The sequence below is a fragment of the Musa acuminata genome, chromosome BXJ3-11, assembly GCF_036884655.1.
Source record: "Musa acuminata AAA Group cultivar baxijiao chromosome BXJ3-11, Cavendish_Baxijiao_AAA, whole genome shotgun sequence".
NCBI classification, from domain to species: Eukaryota; Viridiplantae; Streptophyta; class Magnoliopsida; order Zingiberales; family Musaceae; genus Musa; species Musa acuminata.
In genome coordinates this window covers 16,529,998-16,547,770 of record NC_088359.1, presented here as the reverse complement: position 1 = coordinate 16,547,770, position 17,773 = coordinate 16,529,998, and positions in this window count along the sequence as shown.

Here is a 17,773-nt window from a genome sequence, read left to right as displayed (position 1 = left end):
AAAGGTAATACACAAGATCATTAGCCCAAATCAAGCTGCTTTCATCAAAGGGAGAAGTATACATCATAACATTTTGCTTGCTAATGACTTGGTCAAAGATTTGCATTCAAAAGCAAGAGAGACAAAAATATGTTTTAAAGCTGATTTACGGAAAGCCTTTGATTCAGTTAATAGGAAATTTATCTATAAGATGCTCCTCGATATGAACTTCCCACAGCAATGGGTTAATTGGATTCAATCTTGCCTGGAAACTCCAAAGTTTTCGATACTCTTTAATGGCTCACCTATTGGTTTTTTTGGGAGCACGAATGGCATCCGACAAGGTGATCCACTCTCTCCGTATCTCTTTACTATTGCGATGGAAGGACTTAGCTGTATGTTGGAACATGCAGTCTTAAATGGCAGCATAAAGGTACCCAATGCTGGCTCTATTCATATATCACATATAACATTTGCAGATGATTTACTTATCTTTCTCCAAAATGATCCAACTTCAGTAAAGAACCTGGCTACTATTATGAATGACTTTGGTATGGTTTCTGGACTTCAGTTAAATCATGCGAAAAGTAAAGTATATATGAGCCCTCACGTTGAGAATAAGGTCTTTATTGCACAAACTTTGGGGGTTAGTGAGGGAAGCCTGCTAGTTCCTTATTTGGGTCTCCCGCTCATATCCACAGGCATTCACAAAACCCACTATCAGCCTATCCTACAAAAAATAAAGAATAGAATTTCTTCTTGGAAAAATAGGCTTCTATCAAAAGCAGGACGACTCGAACTCATCCGTTCTGTATTGCACTCCTACTCTATATATTGGTGTAATGCATTTCTTCTGCCTGCTGGACTTCTCCAAGATATTGAACGGTTATTAATGAACTTCTTCTGGAATGGCACAAATGATAAGGCAATGCATATGGTAAATTGGGATAGCATTTGCAAACCGAAAGATGAAGGGGGGCTAAATTTGAGAAATACTAGAGATTGGAATCAAGCATGCCTGGTACAACAATTATGGGATCTTTTGCAAAACAAATGTTCCTTATGGTCACAATGGGTTTCTGCTAGGTATCTTTCAAAGGAATCAATCTGGGAAATTTCAACAAGAACATACCACTCTTCAGCTTGGAAAGGAATTTTAAAGGCAAGGAATTGGCTAATCAAACACATTTCTTATGCAATCTCTTCTGAAACTAGTACTAATATGTGGTACGATCCTTGGGTGAATAGGAAGAGTATATTTCAATTATATGGCGACAGAATACGAAAAGATCTTGAGGCTCCCAAAGATTGGAAGGTTTCCGAGTTCATTGCTAACGGTACCTGGTGTCTCCCTAATCCTATTTCTCCCGAAATGTTATCACTTTGGCCGACTATCATAGCTATTCCAATCAGGAACAACTCTTCAGATATACTTATTTGGCCTCATGACAATGGCAAATTTAGTGCCACATCCGTATGGAATCAAATTAGACAAAGAAATAACAAGTGGGTCCCAAGCAGTTGGACATGGGATCGACCGGGATCACAAAGACACTCCTTATGTACATGGCAGGCCCTTCTCAATAAACTACCTACAATAGACAATATGAAAAGAAGAGGTATCTATCATGTTAACCGATGCTCCCTTTGTTTGCAACAAGAAGAAACTGTTGACCACCTTTATTTTGCTTGTAATTATACAAAATGGATATGGAAGGAGATTCTCCAGCGATTTGAACTCAATAGACTGCCGCAACCAAACTTACACCAAGAACTAGGCGACCTTATGCAATGTTTCTCAAGAAAAGGGCCACTTACACAACTGGCAAAGGTTACTTTCAGATGCGCTATTTGGTGGATGTGGAAGGAGAGATGTAATAGAATCTTTGAATGTCAACACACAAACAATGCTCAGCTCTTGAAAGAGATTATTAGAGACTCAAGATCCTGTATGGAGCATGATCTCAAAATCGAGCACTTCACCCGAAGAGAAAAAGATATTTTTATCAAATTTAATTTTGCTATTAGCTAAAGATCTTGGGAATGATGTCAAATAATGTACCCACAGGTAGTTATAGTCTACAGCATGTGTAGTCATAACTATCGCATTCGCACTCTATGAGTTAATTGGCTTTGTCTATGACTTGTATAGATAAAGCTATTTGTAGAATCTTTACACATAATCAATTTACTTTTACTTACCAAAAAAAAAAAAAACTATTATGATGCAAAAGCTAATTCTCAGTTTGTATCTAAGTGCAGTTTGCGTCTAAGCGCAGATTGCGTCTAAGCGCAGTTTGCGTCTAAACACAGTTTGCGTCTAAGCGCAGTTTGCGTCTAAACGCAGATTTACGTCTAAACTCAGATTTACGTCTAAACGCAGTTTTACGTCTAAACGCAGATTTACGTCTAAACGCAGATTTACGTCTAAACGTAGTTTTATGTCTAAACGCAGATTTACGTCTAAACGCAGTTTTACGTCTAAACGCAGATTTACGTCTAAACTCAGATTTACGTCTGAACGCAGTTTTACGTCTAAACGCAGATTTACGTCTAAACGCAGTTTTACGTCTAAACGCAGATTTAAGTCTAAACTCAGTTTACGTCTAAAACGTCTTTACACAGTTTACGTCTAAACGTAATTTTTACGTCTAGACGCAGTTTCAAAGGGATCTGAACTTTTAGAAGCTCGTTCATAAAAGCGCAGAAGACAGTTTTGCAGAATCAAGGCGTAAACGTAAACTGCAATGTAAATATCGTACGAAAACGCTGGTTTACGTCTGAAAGTAGATTCGGACAGATCAGCACTTAAAAACTTGTTCGTTAAGGCGTAGAAGACAGTTTTGCAGAATCAAAACGTAAACGTATACTGTAATGTACGAAAACACCGATTTACGTCTGAATGCAGATTCGGAAAGAACAGCACTTAGAACTTGTTCGTAAAAGCGCAGAATGCAGTAGTTATGAAGGAGGTTTGCAGTAATGATAAAGTGCTCAAAATAAATGCAAACCAGAGATTTAGAGTGGTTCGGTCAGTCTTGACCTACTCCACTTTTGGCTTCCTCCACCGACGAGGTCACCGACGTCAACTAGAGGCCTTCCTTCAATTAGGCGAAGGCCAACTGCCCTTTTTACAGTTTCTCTCCTTTTGGCAGGCTCAGGAGACAACCTTTACAGGCCAACTGCCCTTTCTCTCCTCACTTTACAACTCAAAACTTGAAGAACAGAAGGAGGAGACTTAAAGGCTTTACAACACTTTTGAGCTCTTAGAATCACAGAAAAGATCAAGATTTCGGTATAGGTCTGTATCTTTTCAGTGCTGAATGGGTGGGGTATTTATAGGCCCCAACCCAGTTCAAATTTTGAGCTCAAAACGATCAAATCCCGGAATTCCGGGATCAGGCGATTGCACCTCTTGACTGGAGAGGTTGCACCACCTGGCAGAGCTCGAAGACCGAGCTCAGGCGGTGCCACCTCTCTGTCAGGGAGGTTGCACCGCCTAGTCTTGCTCGAAGACTGAGCTCAGGCGGTGCCACCTCTCTGTCAGGGAGGTTGCACCGCCCAGTCTTGCTCGAAGACTGAGCTCAGGCGGTGCCACCTCCCGGCTAGGGAGGTTGCACCGCCTAGTCTCGCTGGGAGGCTTAGCCCAGGCGGTGCCACCTCCTAGCCTAGGCGGTTGCACCTCCTGGTGCAATCAGGGTCCGAATGGTTAGCTCCATTCGGCCCAATTTCAGTCTTTCAGGGGCCCAATTGCCCCAAGATTAAGCTAATGGGATCACCTCCCATTTTCCAACTTAATCAACGTGCTAACTACGATTAGATCTAAGACAATTTCTGCAGCTTTGCTTCGGTGCGTCAATCGCTTCTTCCGGCGAGTTTCCGGCGAACTTCCGTCGATCATCCGATGAACCCTCGGTGATGCTCCTGCGGACTTCCGGCAAACTCCTGGACTTAGCGACGATCCACTTGGCAAGTTCCGACGAGCTTCGCTTGGCAAGCTTCTGGACTTCTCGGATCTATTCTCGCAGAACCTCCGACGACCGTCCGAACTTCCGTCGAACTCTCGAACTCCCAACGTGATCATGAACTTGACTCCGGCGCAACTCCTGCTGCTTGTCTAACTTTCATCGTAGTTAATCCTGCACACTTATCTCAAACACATAGATTAGACAACAAATGACAATTGACTTCATCATCAAAATCCGAGATTCAACAATCTCCCCCTTTTTGATGATGACAATCAATTGATAATGGAGTTATCCTTAACTCCCCCTGTCTATATGCCATAGTTGAGATAAGTCAACCTTGAATTCAAGACCTGAGAATTCAAGTGGCGTATTGATAAGTTAAATCAGTTAAACTCATCAATACTCCCATCATGATACTCATCATGATGTATCTCTTCAAGGATGATGTCAAGGCTTGACATACATCATCAAGTTTGTATGATTGTGTTTGTAACTATTCATCATGTAGTTTGAACATTATCATATAAAGCTGTGAAGCACTATTACATGATGCACACATTTGAAATATTCTAGCAAGTTTTGCATTTTCTTCACATGATAAGATATCAACTTAAGGCTTGACATACATCATCAAGTTTGTATGATTGTGTTTGTAACTATTCATCATGTAGTTTGAACATTATCATATAAAGCTGTGAAGCACTATTACATGATGCACACATTTGAAATATTCTAGCAAGTTTTGCATTTTCTTCACATGATAAGATATCAACTTAAGGCATAATGCAAACTTTAGCACATGTTCATATATCTCTTGGTGATGCAAGGATGGCATAATCATAGCAGTGTGTTTATAGCATCACTCATAGTATTTCTAATCATGGCAGTGTTTATCAATTCATATATCTATTCATATATCTCCCCCTTTGTCATCAACAAAAAGCATAGTAATTATGATACCAGGAAAATAATAATAGCAAGCTTATAGAGGAATTTTACATAGATTGCTTTAAATACTTCTTCCCCTTTTTGTTATAATCCATTGTCTATGTAAAGATTTTGCAGGATGGAATACATACACATGAATCACTTCATCAAATCTATTTCAGAAACTTATTTTTCATGAAAGTGTACGAGAAAATCTGGTGTATAGCATTCAAAAAATAAGATGCATTCGGACAAGATTTTGTTGCAGATTTTCACATATAATCATAGAAACATGGCAATCAAGTGGTTTGATCATTCAATATAGTCCGAAAAATAATTTTAACAAATTTATCTATTCGGACACATCAACATTCCTAATTCTGAATCAAAGCACAAGGTTTTCAAAACTTTTAGTTTCAAAGCACAACATTCTTAATTTGGACACATCACATACCAAACAGTAATGATACCATAAAAATCTGAGATAACTTTTACCACAATGTGCAAGATATATGTTTACCACGATAGATGTTTACAGCCAGCACATCAGAAGTGAGTAAGAAGTTTACAACAACAACAGGTGTTCAACAAGTTCATTGATGAGGTGGAAAATTAAAGTGCCTAAACAAGGAGTCAAATTAAAGTGCCTAAACAAGGAGTCAAATTGACTATGAATTTGTTGCAGCTCAGATAGGATTTGATCTTGTCGTTGTTCAATCCGTTCTTGTCTCTGTTCGAATCGATCCATTCGAATCCCAATTTCTTCGATGGATGTATGAGTTTGCTCAACTGGATGTGGTTCCTCAAAGGGAAGGGTCGGAGGAGATTGGGTACCCCTAAATACTGGTGTTTCCGGTTCTGGTTCAGGTTGAGGGTGATCAGTCCTTCTAGGGATTCTAACCCAGTTACCATTTCTATAGTAACATCTTAGTCGGTGAAGTAGATTTTTGTTTATTATGCTGAATCGATCTACTTTCATTACTTCTTCTTCTGGTGGTATTAGAATGTCGTAAGCTTTCATTATTCTTGTGATTATACCACCATATGGGAGCATCATATCTTTCTTAGATAATTCTAACATATTTTGTTGAATAAGATAGCCAAGACAGATGTCATGTCCCTTCATGATTGAGTACATAGTTCTTAATTCTAATTGACTTATTTCATCATGATGGTATTGTTTAGGAAGAATTATACTAGTCATGATATAATGAAGTATCTTAGTGTTCAAAGGCAATAGATGTTCACAACTTTTAGGAACTAATGCTATGTTAGGATTGTCAAAGATTGTTCCTAAGGCTTCAACATAGGATGTTCCAATACTTTCATCATCCCATGATCCTCTAAAGTAAAGTCCTATGCTTTTTATGGGAATGCCTATTATATCACAAATGAACCTATCAGTGATTGTGATGTGTTGTCCTAAAAGATAAGTGGACATCCTTTCTTCATCATCTATTTGTATGTTATTGTAAAATAATCTAACTAGCCTAGGATAGATGGGTTCGTTAATCTGCAAGATTGGAAGTAGATCTAGGTTTGCAAACCATTGGATAGTCTCTAAGTCTCTTAGTTCATTTAGATCTACGTATTTTCCCTTACTGATACATCTAAGTTCGAAAGAGGGAAATTTTTCAGCATGGTATTTTGAATCGAAAAGAGTGAAATCAAACTCTTCTATTAATCTCCTCTTTCCCTTGTCCCTTGAGGATCTTCTAGATCCCATAACTACTGCTGTTCAGAGGGATGATGATGAGCAAGAGTAAATGAAGAGCAAAACAGAATTTAAGGGCTTCTTAGAGAGTACCTTTGTGAAATCTTCAAGAGAAGGAAGGATTCTTGATGTTTTGCTCCGAAATGGAAGATATTTGGATGGCTTAGAGGAGTGAAATGAGAATGGAGGAGACTTGGAAGAGTAGAGGAGGAAATGGGAGTGAGTTGGGGTCGGTTTCACCGCCGGCCCTAGTGTGGGTTTAAAAAGGCAAAGTTGCGGGCGGTTGCACCTCTGGCTGGAGCGGTGCAACCTCTGGCAACCCGTGGTAGCTGGAGGTGCCACCGCCAGTTGGACAGGTGCCACCGCCTGCAGCCAGTGAGCACCTAATATGATTTGATCAGGGAGCCTTTGCCTTGAGGAGAGTTTCAGAGCAATTAATGTTTGTTACGTGATTTCGTATGAGTTTTTATTTAAGGAAGAAGCTCTTGTACGATCAAGATAGATCTTTTAACGTGCATATGTCATATGTATGTTGATAGTTTGTTTGGTATCCCTTTTAAGATCATGACATATTTAGTTTCTTCATGATACAAGAATTAATTCGTAGATGATAGTGTTAACGGGTTTTGAAGATCAAGGGGATATGTGAATTTGGATATCATATGTTTCTAATAAGGTTGTATCCAATTCGTATTTGTGATTTCATAACTTCCATTTGTTACTTAAGCGTTGCGAGTTCCTTTTTGATTCTTGGTTTATGACCATCAAGAGTCAAGGAGCAGAATATTATTTCTTGCTCCGACCTAAAATTTTAATGTTTTTATAGGAAGGGATGATCTTTAGGAACCCATTTGCTTTTGGGTGCCTCATAAATAGATCTACATTTCTTATCATGTTGCATAGAATTTGTCATGGTTCCTTTAGGAACCCAAATCAATTTGTTTGGACTTATTTTCTTGAATAGACAACAATGTGTCTTGTGTCCAGATTTGCAACAGAAGTTGCACTTGGTTTGGTGTTGAACATGTAAGATGGAGCCTTTTATGAAGGTGGTTGGATTTTGGTGAGGACTTCTCACAAATCCAATTCCACTCCTTTTGGGAACGTGACCCTTGTTTGTAAGGATCATGTTCAATGACTTGCTACCAACCTCGAATTTCTTCAAGGTGTCCTTAAGTAGCAAGTTTTCTTTTTGGAGAGTTTCTAGATTATGGCATTTTATGCATGGGCTTAAACTATCATGATGTTCAGCATTTAACTTATCGAAATTACAAATAAGACTATCATGCTCCTTTTTTAGCAATTTGTATTTACTACTGATAATCTTATACTCATCAAACAATTCATGGAAAGCATTTAATAATTCATCGAAAGATAAATCTGTATCTATTGAATTTGTTACCTCATCTTCGATGGCCATTAAGGCGTAATGAGCAACTTGCTCGGTGTTGGACTCTTCTTCTTCGGATGCGCTTGAGTCATCCCATGTTGCTTGAAGCGCTTTTTTCTTTGATGTTCTCTTCTTGACTTGGGGACAATCACTCTTGTAGTGTCCCGGCTTTTTGCATTCATAGCAGATTACTTGGTCCTTCTTGGGTTCAAGTTTATTTTTTGCATCATTCTTAAACTTGTTTCTTTTAAAGAACTTTTTAAACTTTCTTGTTAGAAGTGCCAAGTCATCATCACAGTCCTCATCACTTGAGTTTTCTCTCAAGTGGCATTCAGAAGTTTTGAGTGCCATATCCTTCTTGTTCTTTGGAAGGATGTCTTCTTGCTCTTCATGAGCTTTACAAGTCATTTCGTAGGTCATTAATGACCCGATTAGTTCTTCAAGAGGGAAATTTCGCAAATCTTTTGCCTCTTGAATAGCAGTGACTTTAGGATCCCAACTCTTAGGAAGGGATCTTAGTATTTTGTTAACCAGCTCAAAATCCGAAAAGCTCTTTCCGAGTCCTTTTAGACCGTTGACGACATCCGTGAAACGGGTAAACATGTCGCCAATGGTTTCACTCGGTTTCATGCGGAAAAGTTCAAAAGAATGTAACAACAAATTGATTTTTGACTCTTTTACTCTACTTGTGCCCTCATGGGTCACTTCGAGTGTGTGCCAAATATCAAATGCAGTTTCACAAGTTGAAACACGGTTAAACTCGTTTTTATCAAGTGCACAAAATAAGGCATTCATAGCCTTTGCATTAAGAGCGAAAGCCTTCTTCTCCAAATCATTCCAATCGATCATTGGAAGAGAAGACTTCGAAAATCCATTTTCGATAAGATTCCACAGTTCAAAATCCGTAGAAATAAGAAAGATCCTCATTCGGGTCTTCCAGTAGGTGTAGTCCGTCCCACTGAACATGGGTGGACGCGTAATAGAATGCCCCTCTTGGTTTCCGGCGTATGCCATTTCTCTTTGGGTTTTAATCCGTTAGAGAGTTAACCTCGCTCTGATACCAATTGTTAGGATCGAGAGCACTAAGAGGGGGGGGGTGAATTAGTGCAGCGGAAATCTTACAGAGATTAAAACCAAAAGCTGCGTTCGTTCAATAAAAACTATTATGATGCAAAAGCTAATTCTCAGTTTGTATCTAAGTGCAGTTTGCGTCTAAGCGCAGATTGCGTCTAAGCGTAGTTTGCGTCTAAACACAGTTTGCGTCTAAGCGCAGTTTTGCGTCTAAGCGCAGTTTGCGTCTAAACGCAGATTTACGTCTAAACTCAGATTTACGTCTAAACGCAGTTTTACGTCTAAACGTAGATTTACGTCTAAACGCAGATTTACGTCTAAACGCAGTTTTACGTCTAAACGCAGATTTACGTCTAAACGCAGTTTTACGTCTAATCGCAGATTTACGTCTAAACTCAGATTTACGTCTGAACGTAGTTTTATGTCTAAACGCAGATTTACGTCTAAACGCAGTTTTACGTCTAAACGCAGATTTACGTCTAAACTCAGTTTACGTCTAAAATGTCTTTACACAGTTTACGTCTAAACGTAATTTTTACGTCTAGACGCAGTTTCAAAGGGATCTGAACTTTTAGAAACTCTTTCGTAAAAGCGCAGAAGATAGTTTTGCAGAATCAAGGCGTAAACGTAAACTGCAATGTAAATATCGTACGAAAACGCTGGTTTACGTCTGAAAGCAGATTCGGACAGATCAGCACTTAAAAACTTGTTCGTGAAGGCGTAGAAGACAGTTTTGCAGAATCAAAATGTAAACGTAAACTATAAAGTACGAAAACACCGATTTACGTCTGAATGCAGATTCGGAAAGAACAGCACTTAGAACTTGTTCGTAAAAGCGCAGAATGCAGTAGTTATGAAGGAGGTTTGCAGTAATGATAAAGTGCTCAAAATAAATGCAAACCAGAGATTTAGAGTGGTTCGGTCAATCTTGACCTACTACACTTTTGGCTTCCTCCACCGACGAGGTCACCGACGTCAACTAGAGGCCTTCCTTCAATTAGGCGAAGGCCAACTGCCCTTTTTACAGTTTCTCTCCTTTTGGCAGGCTCAGGAGACAACCTTTACAGACCTTTCTCTCCTCACTTTACAACTCAAAACTTGAAGAACAGAAGGAGGAGACTTAAAGGCTTTTCAACACTTTTGAGCTCTTAGAATCACAGAAAAGATCAAGATTTCGGTATAGGTCTGTATCTTTTCAGTGCTGAATGGGTGGGGTATTTATAGGCCCCAACCCAGTTCAAATTTGGAGCTCAAAACGATCAAATCCCGGAATTCCGGGATCAGGCGGTTGCACCTCTTGACTGGAGAGGTTGCACCGCCTGGCAGAGCTCGAAGACCGAGCTCAGGCAGTGCCACCTCTCTATCAGGGAGGTTGCACCGCCCAGTCTTGCTCGAAGACTGAGCTCAGGCGGTGCCACCTCTCTGTCAGGGAGGTTGCACCGCCCAGTCTTGCTCGAAGACTGAGCTCAAGCGGTGCCACCTCCCGGCTGGGGAGGTTGCACCGCCCAGTCTCGCTGGGAGGCTTAGCCCAGGCGGTGCCACCTCCTGGCCTAGGCGGTTGCACCTCCTGGTGCAATCAGGGTCCGAATGGTTAGCTCCATTCGGCCCAATTTCAGTCTTTCAGGGGCCCAATTGCCCCAAGATTAAGCTAATGGGATCACCTCCCATTTTCCAACTTAATCAACGTGCTAACTACGATTAGATCTAAGACAATTTCTGCAGCTTTGCTTCGGTGCGTCAATCGCTTCTTCCGGCGAGTTTCCGGCGAACTTCCGTCGATCATCCGATGAACCCTCGGTGATGCTCCTGCGGACTTCCGGCAAACTCCTGGACTTAGCGACGATCCACTTGGCAAGTTCCGACGAGCTTCGCTTGGCAAGCTTCTGGACTTCTCGGATCTGTTCTCGCAGAACCTCCGACGACCGTCCGAACTTCCGTCGAACTCTCGAACTCCCAACGTGATCATGAACTTGACTCCGGCGCAACTCCTGCTGCTTGTCTAACTTTCATCGTAGTTAATCCTGCACACTTATCTCAAACACATAGATTAGACAACAAATGACAATTGACTTCATCATCAAAATCCGAGATTCAACAAAGACAATGATCACGATGTGAGTTCGACTGTTCGACGGAAGTTCGAACAGTCGTCGAAGGTTCTGCAGGAACAAACCCGAGAAGTCCATGAGCTTGCCAAAAATCAGGATCGTTGCAAGCCCAATTCCTCTTGCATTGCGATAACCCAAAAATCATCTTTTATGGTCTCGTCAATGCATTTAGGTTCGATTTGAGAAAGGAAGGTGGCGTTAGCACAAAAATTCTTGAAAGAGGAACGAGTTTGAACCCCTTTTGATGTATCTTCTATAATTAGCTCCTTTGGATGAGCATCTATATACTTCCATTCCTTGGGTAAGGAAATTTCGGAAGAAGGTGCATCCAAGTTGCTATTTTGAGGAGGGAGTTCATTTAAATTCAAATTATCAAAACCAAGATCATCATCAAAATCATTTTTCTTTAAATTAGAAATTTCATTAAAAACTACATGAATAGACTCTTCTATTACTAAGGTTCTTTTATTAAAAACCCGAAAAGCCTTAGAAACGGAAGAGTAACCAAGAAAGATGCCTTCATCGGATTTAGCATCAAATTTTCCTAAGGCATCCCTTTCATTCAAAATAAAGCATTTACAACCGAAAACTTTAAAATAGGAAATATTTGTTTTTTTGTTATTCCATAATTCATAGGGAGTTTTTGATAAGAATGGTCTTATTAGGACTCTATTCATGATGTAGCAAGCCGTATTTACGGCTTCGGCCCAAAAATACTTAGGTAAACTATGTTCATTTAACATAGTTCTTGCCATTTCTTGTAGGTTTCTATTTTTTCTTTCAACTACTCCATTTTGTTGGGGATTCCTCGGAGTGGAGAAGTTGTGATTGTATCCATTAACCTCACAAAAATTTTGAAAGTCACAATTTTGAAATTCGTCACCGTGATCACTCCGAATTGATGAAATCATGAAACCTTTTTCGTTTTGAGTGAGTTTACAAAATTTAGAGAAACACTTGAAGCAATCACTTTTGTGAGCTAAGAAATAGGTCCAAGTGTATCTAGTATAGTCATCCACAATTACAAATGTATATTTGCTTCCCCCTAGACGTGTCGTGTCAATTGGTCCAAATAAGTCCAAATAAATCAATTGTAATGGTCTAGTGGTGCTAATTTGAGTTTTTGGTTTGAAACTAGTTTTTATTTGTTTACCTAGTTGACATGCATCGCATACTTTGTCCTTAATAAACTTTATGTTTGGAATTCCTCGCACTAAATCTCTAGATGAGATCTTAGATATTAGTTTCATGCTTGCATGGCCTAGTCTCCTATGCCAAAGCCAAGCATCATCATTTAAAGCGGAGAAGCACATTTCATTACTTAGTTCATCAAGGTTGATGGTGTAGACATTATTTTGTTTTAATGCAATCATAGTTATGTTATGGTTTGGTTTTTCAATAATACACACATTTGATTCAAATCTAACGATATAACCTTTATCGCATAATTGACTAACACTCAAGAGATTATGTTTCAATCCATCAACTAGTAAGACATCATCAATAGAAAATTTTAATTTGTTACCTATGGTTCCCTTGCCAATGATTTTGCCTTGGTTGTTGTCTCCGAAGGTGACGTACCCTTCTTCTTTGCTAGTGAGCATAGAGAAATGAGATGGATCTCTAGTCATATGTCTTGAGCATCCACTATCTAGATACCATATCTTGCTCCTAGCTTGTGATGGTGTATGTTTCTCTTCTCCGATGGCCATTAGGGCGTAATGAGCAACTTGCTCGGTGTTGGACTCTTCTTCTTCGGACACGCTTGAATCATCTCACGTTGCCTTGAGCGCCTTCTTCTTTGATGTTCTCTTTTTGGCTTGAGGACAATCGTTCTTGTAGTGTCCCAGTTTTTTGCATTCATAGCAAATCACTTTGTCCTTCTTTTGTTCGAATTTATTTTTTATATTATTTTTAAATTTATTCTTTCTTAAATATTTTTTAAATTTTTGCGTCAAAAATGCAATGTCATTGTCACTGTCCTCATCACTTGATATTCCTTTCAAGTGGTCTTCTTGTGATTTGAGTGCCATATCCTTCCTATTCTTTGGAAGGGGGTTCTCGAGCTCGTCATGAGCTTGACATGTCATTTCGTAGGTCATTAGAGACCCAATGAGTTCTTCAAGAGGGAATGTTTTAAGGTCTTTGGCCTCTTGAATGGTCGTAACTTTTGGATCCCAACTTTTAGGGAGGGATCTTAAGATTTTAGTTACTAGTTCAAAGTTAGTAAAATCTTTACCAAGAGCTTTGAGTCCATTGATGACATCCGTAAACCGGGTGTACATGTCTCCGATGGATTCACTTGGTTTCATTCGGAAAAGTTCGTAAGAGTGCACAAGGATGTTGATTTTGGACTCTTTCACTCGGCTAGTGCCTTCATGAGTGACCTCAAGAGTTCTCCAAATATCAAAAGCCGAATCACAAATTGAAACACGATTAAATTCATTTTTGTCTAGTGCATAAAACAAGGCATTCATAGCCTTTGCATTTAAGGCAAAAACCTTCTTCTCCGATTCATTCCATTCGCTCATCGGAAGAGAAGATTTTTGAAATCCATTTTCAACAATAGTCCAAAGCTCGAAATCCATGGAAATGAGGAAGATCCTCATACGAGTCTTCCAATAAGTATAATCCGACCTATTAAACAAGGGTGGACGTGTGATAGAATGACCCTCATGTATGCCGGAGTAAGCCATCTCTCTTGGGTATCAAACCAAATATAAGAGTGAGCCTAGCTCTGATACCAATTGTTAGGATCGGAGCGGCACTAAGAGGGGGGGGTGAATTAGTGCAGCGGTAAAGTGTGATAAACTTTTGACGATTTAAACACTTTCGGAAACTTCGTACGATAAAAGTAATGTTTTCATTTGAAACCGTTTCGATTGTGTTTTAACTTGAAGAGATAAGAAAGACGGAGACAAAGAAGTAGAGCATTAAAGTGTAAATGGTTTGCAGTAATGTAAATGACAATAAGTAAATACAAACCAGAGATCACGCCGATTTTATAGTGGTTCGGTCAAATGACCTACATCCACTTGCGAGGCCCCTCTTCGATGAGGCTCCCACCTTCCACTAGCAAATCTCTTGAAGGGGAAGGGTAAATACCCCTCTTACAAGTTTTTACATGCGGTTCACTCTCTTACAGATTTTCAGCAAGAAAGAAGGAGGTGAACACTAGCAAATTGAAAACAAGACTAGCAAAGACTTTTCTAAGACCTTTCTCTCAAACAATTGCAGCTCAAAAAGTTGTAATCTCAGCTAAGATTTGAGGGGTATTTATAGGCCTCAAGAGGATTCAAATTTGGGCTCCAAAATTTGAATTCTCTTTGGGTTCCCGATGTTGGCGGTGCCACCGCCTGTCAGTGGCGGTGCCATCGCCTGTCAGTGGCGGTGCCACCGCCTATCACTGTCAGACATTAACAGTGCTGGGCGGTGCCACCGCCCAGCTCTCGGGTGCTGGGCGGTGCAACCGCCCAGTCTGTTTGGGCTTCAAATTTAGCCCAAACCAATTCTAATTTTGGGCCCAGTTGGCCCCTAACCAGGATATAGGATTATCTCTTAATCCTAATCCTAATTACAAGTGAACTACATAACAAAACACTCCTAAGCAAGTTTTCAATCGCGAACGTCGAGTCTTGTTCCGGCGAGCTTTCCGACGAACTTCTTCCGACGGACTCCCAGCAAGCTCCCGAACTTGTTATGACTTTAATGAGTAGCCGAGCCTTCTCGGTGATCTCCACGAACCTCCGACGATCTCTTCGGGAAACTTCCGAAAATTCCGATAGGTTCCCGATTTCTTCTCGGTTGGTTCCGGCAGCATCTCCGACGATTCTTCGGACTCTTAAACGTCCATCGAACTTGACTCCGGTATTCTTGCTTTGTGTTTTCTGGTTATCGTAGTTAATCCTGCATACTTAACTCAATAATATGGATTAGATCAATTAACCCATCAATGGATTTTATCATCAAAATCCGAGATTCAACAGGGTGAAACGCCGTGGGGCTTGGCAGGAAACTCCTTTTTGAACGGCGCACAGCGAGGTGATGGGATGGCGATGGTGGGGTTCCGAGGTGGGCGAATCTAGTAGATCCAAGGGGTTGTAACGGGTCTTAAATGTCACAACTATTGCTCTCCTTGGGAAGCCCTATCCGTCGCCTTGCCATGGGTCGCACCCATCATATAGTCTCCATCCAGGGCGGTTATCATCACTCATGCAATCAATCCTCTACTTCGTGCTTCAACTCCTTCCTTGCAACCTTGCTGTGCTCTTTGGTTCAACTCTAGCCTCCGACGACCAGGCTCCTTTCTCGCGACTTTGAGGTCGGGATGTCTTCGTCTTCGTCTTCGTCTTCATCTTCCTTCTCGTCCCCCCTTCCCACTCCTTCTGCCACACCTTGTCCTTCTCCTTCGACGAGTTCTCGCGATGAGGTGGTGAGCGTATCCTCGAGTAGTTCTTCACCAGGGATCTCTGAGGGCACTACCAAGCTGGAGGCCTTGAAGTCCCTGAATGATGTGGACTCGGTGCTCACCGAGGACCTCTTGAGATTGCTCTGGGACCGCTATCGCATCCGGAGCATTACCGCTTGCACGCCCCTTGTCCGGGGCAGTGGCCATATGACCGGTTCCCCAATGGATTCGTTCTGACGGTGGGGGCACTCGAAGATGGCCTGCGGTTTCCTGTGCACCCTGTCATTAGGGATTGCCTTTACTTCTGGGGGATTTCCCCATCCCAGGTATTGCCCAACTCTTGGCAGTACTTGGTGGCACTTATCTGGGAGTGTCGGGGGGTTGGGATTGAACCATCCCACCCTTTATTCCTGACTTGCTTCTGCCTGGGGAAGGGGCCAGGCGGATATTACCTAACCGCTCATAGTAGTTTCAAGATTAGCGACGCGCCCTCCAACAACAAAGGTTGGAAGAGACACTTCTTCTTCATCAGCTATGATCAAGAGTGGGGTTTCAGCACCGGGTGAGCCATTCGGTCCATTGATAACATCCTCCCTTCGCTCCTTGCTGGTGACACAACGCTGGTGGTCCATCTGAGGAGCATCATGTCCTCTTCTCGGGTAATAAAAGAGATGACTGAGGAGTCGATGGTTGGAGCTGAGCTGAGCCCCGCCACTGGGGGTATGGCTATTCGCATATAACGGCTCATTTGTTCATTCCATGTCGTCTGACCGCTATCTGTGTTTGCAGAAATGGTGGACTTATGATCAATGATGAGGACGGCCAATACTAGGGCCGTCGAGCCCCGCCTCGAGACGGGGAAGGCTTCGGAGGCAAGATTGTCCCGTTGGAGGGGACCTCGAAGAGGGCGCCGAAATCACTGGCAACGGAGTGCCCTCCCAAGAGGACAAAGCTAGCGGTCCGGAAGACGCCAGCCAATTGAGCCACACGCTCGAGCGCCCCCCTAGCATCATCTGGGACCTCTGTCCAAGGAGAGGGCACGGGGAGTGAGAAGGGGAAGGGGTTGGCCGGATCATCTAGTAACGACCCTTCAAGGAGGGGGCCGACATTCCCCCTACCAGTGCGGGAAATGTGTCACGTCTTCTCGTGGCCCGAGGGCGGGCAGTTTGAAGCCCAACCGATGGCCGACCTTCCGTTCAGGGAGCCAGGAGCCCCTTACACTGCCCGGTGGTCGTCTTTGAAGGCCGACAGCCGACCCTAGGCTGACGGAGAGACCGCCCAGGAGTTCGTCTGAGGGGCACTACACCCCTCGTTGGCCAAGGAGTTGTAAAGCTCTGACTCGAAGGTGCTAGTGGAGGGGGCGGCCAAGTCGCTCGTCCAGGTAAGTGATGGTCTTTCCTTTTCTTTGCCTCTTTGCTTCGTGGATGTTGACAATGACTTTCATGCAGGGCCTGCATTATGGGATGGCGTTGATCGACTGGGTCCTTGACGTCGGGCAGGTGATTGGGCATCAGATGGACCTCAACAACGCCCTCCAGAAGGTGAACCTGAAGTTGAGGGCCAAGGGGGGTGCGGAGGTAGTTGCCGCGGCCGAAGGGCACGCCACGGTGTTGGAGGGGGAGGTGGCTTGTTTAAAGGCCGAGCTTGAAGAGAGCCGGTCACACATCCGTTCGTTGGATGACGAGCTGTTGTCCCACTCCCAAGGCGTTGAGGCCGCCGAGGCGGTGGCCTAGGCTACCGAAGAGGCGCTCGAGGAGGAGCATATGAGGTTTCTCGGGAGGGTGGAGGAAGCAGTCGTCGGGTACAAAGCGTCCGCGGGGTTCGAGCGCGGCCTGGTGAGGTCAGGCCGGGTCACATACGAGTATGGGTTTCGGGTGGCTTGTGCTAGTTTTCGGGTGAAGTTCCCAGACCTGGACCTAGAACCGGACCCATTTTCCGATGACCCTACGAACCAAAACATCGACATGTCGGCTAATGTGCCTTTTGACGATGGGTTGCCGACTCCTCCTTCGGGCTAGGGGCTACCTCCCCTTGTTTTGGTTTGTCTTTCCTTCTTTTTCCTTTTGTCTGGTCGGGCCCGGGGTCGGGTCACCCAATAGCTATATGTACATACTTTGCCATCAAGAAGCAATTTCTTTTTGGAAACCCTGGCTTATTCATCTACTTTGACCGCGTATACGCGGGCTCTCCATACCTTTATTGTGTCCC